The 6,896-nt window shown below is 47.0% G+C and overlaps 1 long non-coding RNA gene across 1 annotated transcript; it reads left to right on the top strand.

The window, feature by feature from the left end:
• Positions 1–1,117: 1,117 nt before the first annotated feature.
• Positions 1,118–3,941, top strand: LOC106597980 (uncharacterized). The gene is made up of 2 exons (XR_001327049.2): positions 1,118–2,184; positions 3,390–3,941. It is a non-coding gene; the product is annotated as an uncharacterized lncRNA (long non-coding RNA).
• Positions 3,942–6,896: the final 2,955 nt, after the last annotated feature.

Raw genomic sequence — 6,896 nt, 5'->3', positions numbered from 1 at the left:
CTGTAGTCATGAGGCTTCTAAAAACCCAGGCCTGATTCAGTCTGGCTTCATTTTACTGTAGTCATGAGGCTTCTAAAAACCCAGGCCTGATTCAGTCTGGCTTCATTTTACTGTAGTCATGAGGCTTTTAAAAACCCAGGCCTGATTCAGTCTGGCTTCATTTTACTGTAGTCATGAGGCTTCTAAAAACCCAGGCCTGATTCAGTCTGGCTTCATTTTACTGTAGTCATGAGGCTTCTAAAAACCCAGGCCTGATTCAGTCTGGCTTCATTTTACTGTAGTCATGAGGCTTCTAAAAACCCAGGCCTGATTCAGTCTGGCTTCATTTTACTGTAGTCATGAGGCTTTTAAAAACCCAGGCCTGATTCAGAGTCTGGCTTCATTTTACTGTAGTCATGAGGCTTCTAAAAACCCAGGCCTGATTCAGAGTCTGGCTTCATTTTACTGTAGTCATGAGGCTTCTAAAAACCCAGGCCTGATTCAGTCTGGCTTCATTTTACTGTAGTCATGAGGCTTTTAAAAACCCAGGCCTGATTCAGAGTCTGGCTTCATTTTACTGTAGTCATGAGACTTCTAAAAACCCAGGCCTGATTCAGTCTGGCTTCATTTTACTGTAGTCATGAGGCTTCTAAAAACCCAGGCCTGATTCAGTCTGGCTTCATTTTACTGTAGTCATGAGGCTTCTAAAAACCCAGGCCTGATTCAGTCTGGCTTCATTTTACTGTAGTCATGAGGCTTTTAAAAACCCAGGCCTGATTCAGTCTGGCTTCATTTTACTGTAGTCATGAGGCTTCTAAAAACCCAGGCCTGATTCAGTCTGGCTTCATTTTACTGTAGTCATGAGGCTTTTAAAAACCCAGGCCTGATTCAGTCTGGCTTCATTTTACTGTAGTCATGAGGCTTCTAAAAACCCAGGCCTGATTCAGTCTGGCTTCATTTTACTGTAGTCATGAGGCTTCTAAAAACCCAGGCCTGATTCAGTCTGGCTTCATTTTACTGTAGTCATGAGGCTTTTAAAAACCCAGGCCTGATTCAGTCTGGCTTCATTTTACTGTAGTCATGAGGCTTTTAAAAACCCAGGCCTGATTCAGTCTGGCTTCATTTTACTGTAGTCATGAGGCTTCTAAAACCCAGGCCTGATTCAGTCTGGCTTCATTTTACTGTAGTCATGAGGCTTCTAAAAACCCAGGCCTGATTCAGTCTGGCTTCATTTTACTGTAGTCATGAGGCTTCTAAAAACCCAGGCCTGATTCAGTCTGGCTTCATTTTACTGTAGTCATGAGACTTCTAAAAACCCAGGCCTGATTCAGTCTGGCTTCATTTTACTGTAGTCATGAGGCTTCTAAAAACCCAGGCCTGATTCAGTCTGGCTTCATTTTACTGTAGTCATGAGGCTTCTAAAAACCCAGGCCTGATTCAGTCTGGCTTCATTTTACTGTAGTCATGAGACTTCTAAAAACCCAGGCCTGATTCAGTCTGGCTTCATTTTACTGTAGTCATGAGGCTTTTAAAAACCCAGGCCTGATTCAGAGTCTGGCTTCATTTTACTGTAGTCATGAGGCTTCTAAAAACCCAGGCCTGATTCAGTCTGGCTTCATTTTACTGTAGTCATGAGGCTTCTAAAAACCCAGGCCTGATTCAGTCTGGCTTCATTTTACTGTAGTCATGAGGCTTCTAAAAACCCAGGCCTGATTCAGTCTGGCTTCATTTTACTGTAGTCATGAGGCTTCTAAAAACCCAGGCCTGATTCAGTCTGGCTTCATTTTACTGTAGTCATGAGGATCCTGAGTGGCGCAGCGGTCTAAGGCACTGTGTCTCAGTGCTTGAGGCGTCACTACAGGCACCCTGGTTCAAATCCAGGCTGTATCACAACCGGCTGTGATTTGGAGTACCATAGGGTGGTGCACAATTGGCCCAGTATCGTCCTGGTTTAGGGTTTGACCGGTGTAGGCTGTCATTGTAAATAAGGATTTGTTCTTAACTGACTTGCCTGGTTAAATAAAGGTCATTAAAAAAGAACAGTCACATTTGAGTACAACTCTGCTGCAGTCACAATGATCAGGACAGAAATAACACTGTGCCTCCAGACATGACTAAATAATGACATTCTGTTTCAGATTTTGGAGGCCATGGCAAGATGACGCAGAGATGGGAACACAGAAGAAGATGTGATTGGTCTGCTTGGTAAGAGCCCTTCTCTCTCTTTCTGATGAATAGAGACATTTCAAATGTTATATATTATGGCTATGTGCAGTGTTGTAACGATGTGCAAATAGGTAATAAATAAAGATAAATATGGGTTGTCTTTACAATGGTGTTTGTTCTTCACTGGTTGCCCTTTTCTTGTGGCAACAGGTCACACATCTTGCTGCTGTAATGGCACACTGTGGTATTTCACCCAGTAGATATGGGAGTTTATCAAAATTTGATGTATTTTCCAATTATTTGTGGGTCTGTGTAATATGAGAGAAATATGTGTCTCTAATATGGTCATACATTTGGCAGGAGGTTAGGAAGTGCAGCTCAGTTTCTACCTCACTTTGTGGACAGTGTGCATATAGTCTTCTCTTGGGAGACAGGTCTGCTTACGGCGGCCTTTCTCAATAGCAAGGCTATGCTCACTGAGTCTGTACATAGTCAAAGCTTTCCTTCAGTTTGGGTCAGTCACAGTGGTCATGTATTCTGCTGCTGTGTACTCTTTGTTCAGGGCCAAATCGCCCTCTCTCTCTCTCTCTCTCTCTCTCTCTCTCTCTCTCTCTCTGTCTCTCTCTCTCTCTCTCTCTGTCTCTCTGTCTCTCTGTCTCTCTGTCTCTCTTTCTCTCTCTCTCTCTGTCTCTCTCTCTCTGTCTCTCTCTCTCTGTCTCTATCTCTCTCTCTCTCACCCTCTCTCTCTCTCTCTCTCCCTTGTTCTCTTGCTCCTGCAGATTACATGAATAAAGGTCTCATATGCCAAAACAGCTGCTTATTTCGGCCTTGACCCGTGTGGACAGTATAATTACATACCCCTTGATCCAACTCTGACCATGTCCATTGCATAAGGGTTACAGGGCAATGATAGTGTCCATAACCATGGTAATTGTGCTTACTAACCCAAAGGATAGTTGTGGGTCTACATGGGAATATACTGTATACATAACTCAACATTTAGAATCACAACAAACACATCATTTGTGGACTTACTAGTCAAAGGGAATATGGTTTTCTGCTTTAAACGCAGTGGTAGAATGAGTGTAGCTAGACTTGCAGATGCATCGTTTGCAGTATTCTAGTGATTTCTTTCATTTGGTAAAAGATCAATAAGATATAAATTCCATAGCATCTGCAGCAGGACATATCTCCAGGAACACATTTTATAATCATATTTTTTTTTACCCACCTTTTCTCCCCAGTTTAGCGATATCCAATTGCGATCCAATTCCGATCTTGTCTCATCGCTGCATCTTCCCAACGGGCTCGGGAGAGGCGAAGGTCGAGTCATGTGTCCTCCGAAACATGACCCGCCAAACCACGCCTCTTAACACCCGCCCGTTTAACCTCGGAAGCCAAGTGCACCAATGTGTCAGAGGAAAAACCGTTGAACTGACGACCGGAGTCAGCCTGGAGGCGCCCGGCCAACCACAAGGAGTTGCGATACACTGCGCCACACTCTGAGGCCTCAGGAACAATTATTTTGATATATGTTTTTACTGAACTTGAAAAGTATTTTGTATAATTCTGTAAAATGAATCAGACTTAAATGATTTTTAATACCATGAGGAAGTCAAACCCAATGAGTCCCATCGGGACACTGGTGTGTTTTGGACTTTTAACCCCTGTTAAACATTGTGAGAAAAAAATGTATGTACTTACAGCATTCATATAAATTCATTATTATTAGGTTCTTGCTTGGTTGACTTTTTTAAATTTGTTGCCATTTGTCAATAAAAGCTCATGAATGCCAACTGTTAATGTCACGTTGTTTTGTGTTCTACTTGTAGCCCTGGTTGTCCTGAAAACAGAAATGAAAGGAGAAATGAAAGGCAGTCAGATCTGTCATTTTTAAAACCTCAGCATTTGACACATTTTGCAGTAGAAAGACAGAGAAAGTACTATGAAAAATATTACCTTTGGCACTGTTGAATAATTTAATAATTACATTTTTCTGTTCAATTCTATTGTTTGAACAAAAAAACACAGATCTATCCAATAGTATTAATCAGACTTCAAAGGGCTTTAGTCGAGTTAAAGCACTATTTCTCATTGTGATAAGGAATATGCTTAACTAGCTCAATCCATTTCCCCATTCATCCAGACAGACAGAGGGACCACCATAAATATTGAGTTTTTCATTGGCAATTAAAAATTTGAATTGGTCAGATTCTTCATTGTCAGCGCTTCCTATCATAAATCAGACAGACATACAGTGCCATGTGTAGCCCAAGATTAATCAATTAACTAGGATATGGTGCCTGGCTGACTGACTGGCTGACTGACTGACTGACTGACTGACTGGCTGACTTACTGCCTGACTGGCTGACTGACTGCCTGACTGGCTGACTGACTGACTGACAGCCTGACTGGCTGACTGCCTGGCTGGCTGGCTGGCTGACTGGCTGACTTACTGCCTGACTGGCTGACTGACTGCCTGACTGACTGACTGACTGCCTGGCTGACTGGCTGACTGCCTGGCTGGCTGGCTGACTGACTGCCTAAATGCCTGACTGGCTGACTGCCTGGCTGGCTGACTGCCTGGCTGACTGACTGGCTGACTGACCGGCTGACTTACTGCCTGACTGGCTGACTGACTGCCTGACTGGCTGACTGACTGACTGACTGGCTGACTGGCTGACTGCCTGGCTGGCTGGCTGGCTGGCTGACTGACTGCCTAAATGCCTGACTGGCTGACTGCCTGTCTGGCTGACTGCCTGGCTGACTGCCTGGCTGACTGACTGGCTGACTGACTGGCTGACTTCCAGCCTGACTGACTGACTGCCTGACTGGCTGACTGACTGACTGACTGGCTGGCTGACCTGCTGACTGCCTGGCTGGCTGGCTTCCTGGCTGGCTGACTGTCTGCCTGCCTGCCTGACTGCCTGGCTGACTGCCTGGCTGGCTGACTGCCTGGCTGACTGGCTGGCTGGCTGGATGCCTGCCTGACTGCCTGACTGCCTGGCTGACTGCCTGGCTGACTGACGGCCTGACTGGCTGACTGCCTGGCTGACTGCCTGCCTGACTGCCTGACTGGCTGACTGCCTGGCTAGCTGACTGCCTGGCTGACTGACTGCCTGGCTGACTGGCTGGCTGACTGCCTGACTGCCTGACTGGCTGCCTGACTGCCTGGCTGACTGACGGCCTGCCTGACTGCCTGGCTGACTGACGGCCTGACTGGCTGACTGCCTGGCTGACTGCCTGACTGGCTGACTGGCTGACTGGCTGACTACCTGACTGGCTGACTGATTGGATGATTTAAGTTATATTGTCTGTTTTAGGTCAGGGATACTCACCTCACCACAACTTACATCACCTTACCTCAACTCACCCCACCATACCTCACCTCACCACACCATACCTTACCTCACATCACCTCACCCCACCATACCTTACCTCACCTCACCTCACCTCACCACACCCCACCATACCTTACCTCACCTCACCTCACCTTACCTTACCGCATCTCACCCCACCACACCTTACATCACCTTACCTCAACTCAACTCCCCCCACCCCACCATACATCACATCACCTCACCCCACCACATCTTACCTCACCACATCTCACCCCACCACACCATACCTTACCTCACCTTACCTTACCTCACCTCACCTCACCATACCTTACCTCACCATACCTCACCTCACCATACCTCACCTCACCTTACCTCACCTCATCTCACCTCACCATACCTTACCTCACCATACCTCACCTCACCTTACCTCACCTCACCTCACCTCACCCTACCTTACCTCATTTCACTCCACCATAACTTACAAGCCTCACCTCACCTCACTCCTACACCATCCTACTGACCCCGTCCTACAACCCTTTACCATCCTACTGACCCCACCCTACAACCCTACACCATCCTACTGACCCCGTCCTACAACCCTACACCATCCTACTGACCCCATCTTACAACCCTACACCATCCTACTGACCCCATCCTACAACCCTACACCATCCTACAGACCCCATCCTACAACCCTACACCATCCTACTGACCCCATCCTACAACCCTACACCATCCTACTGACCCCATCCTACAACCTTTTACCGTCCTACTGACCCCATCATACAACCCTACACCATCCTACTGACCCCGTCCTACAACCCTTTACCATCCTACTGACCCCATCCTACAACCCTACACCATCCTACTGACCCCGTCCTACAACCCTTTACCATCCTACTGACCCCGTCCTACAACCCTTTACCATCCTACTGACCCCGTCCTACAACCCTTTACCATCCTACTGACCCCATCCTACAACCCTACACCATCCTACTGACCCCATCCTACAACCCTACACCGTCCACTGACCCCGACAACCCTTTACCATCCTACTGACCCCATCCTACAACCCTTTACCATCCTACTGACCCCGTCCTACAACCCTTTACCATCCTACTGACCCCATCCTACAACCCTACACCATCTTACTGACCCCGTCCTACAACCCTACACCATCCTACTGACCCCGTCCTACAACCCTTTACCATCCTACTGACCACCTTAATACACAATATCTCACCATACCTCACCCCACCTCACGCTACCACACCTCACCATACCTTACCTCACCTCACCCCACCATACCTTACCTCACCCCACCTTACCTTACCTCACCACACCTCACCTCACCTCACCATACCTTACCTCACCTCACCATACCTCACCTCACCCACCATAGCTCACCTC

This window comes from Salmo salar, unplaced genomic scaffold, assembly GCF_905237065.1.
Source record: "Salmo salar unplaced genomic scaffold, Ssal_v3.1, whole genome shotgun sequence".
Taxonomy (NCBI): Eukaryota; Metazoa; Chordata; class Actinopteri; order Salmoniformes; family Salmonidae; genus Salmo; species Salmo salar.
The sequence above is the reverse complement of the archived record's forward strand: the minus strand, read 5'-3'. Positions and strand labels throughout refer to the sequence as shown.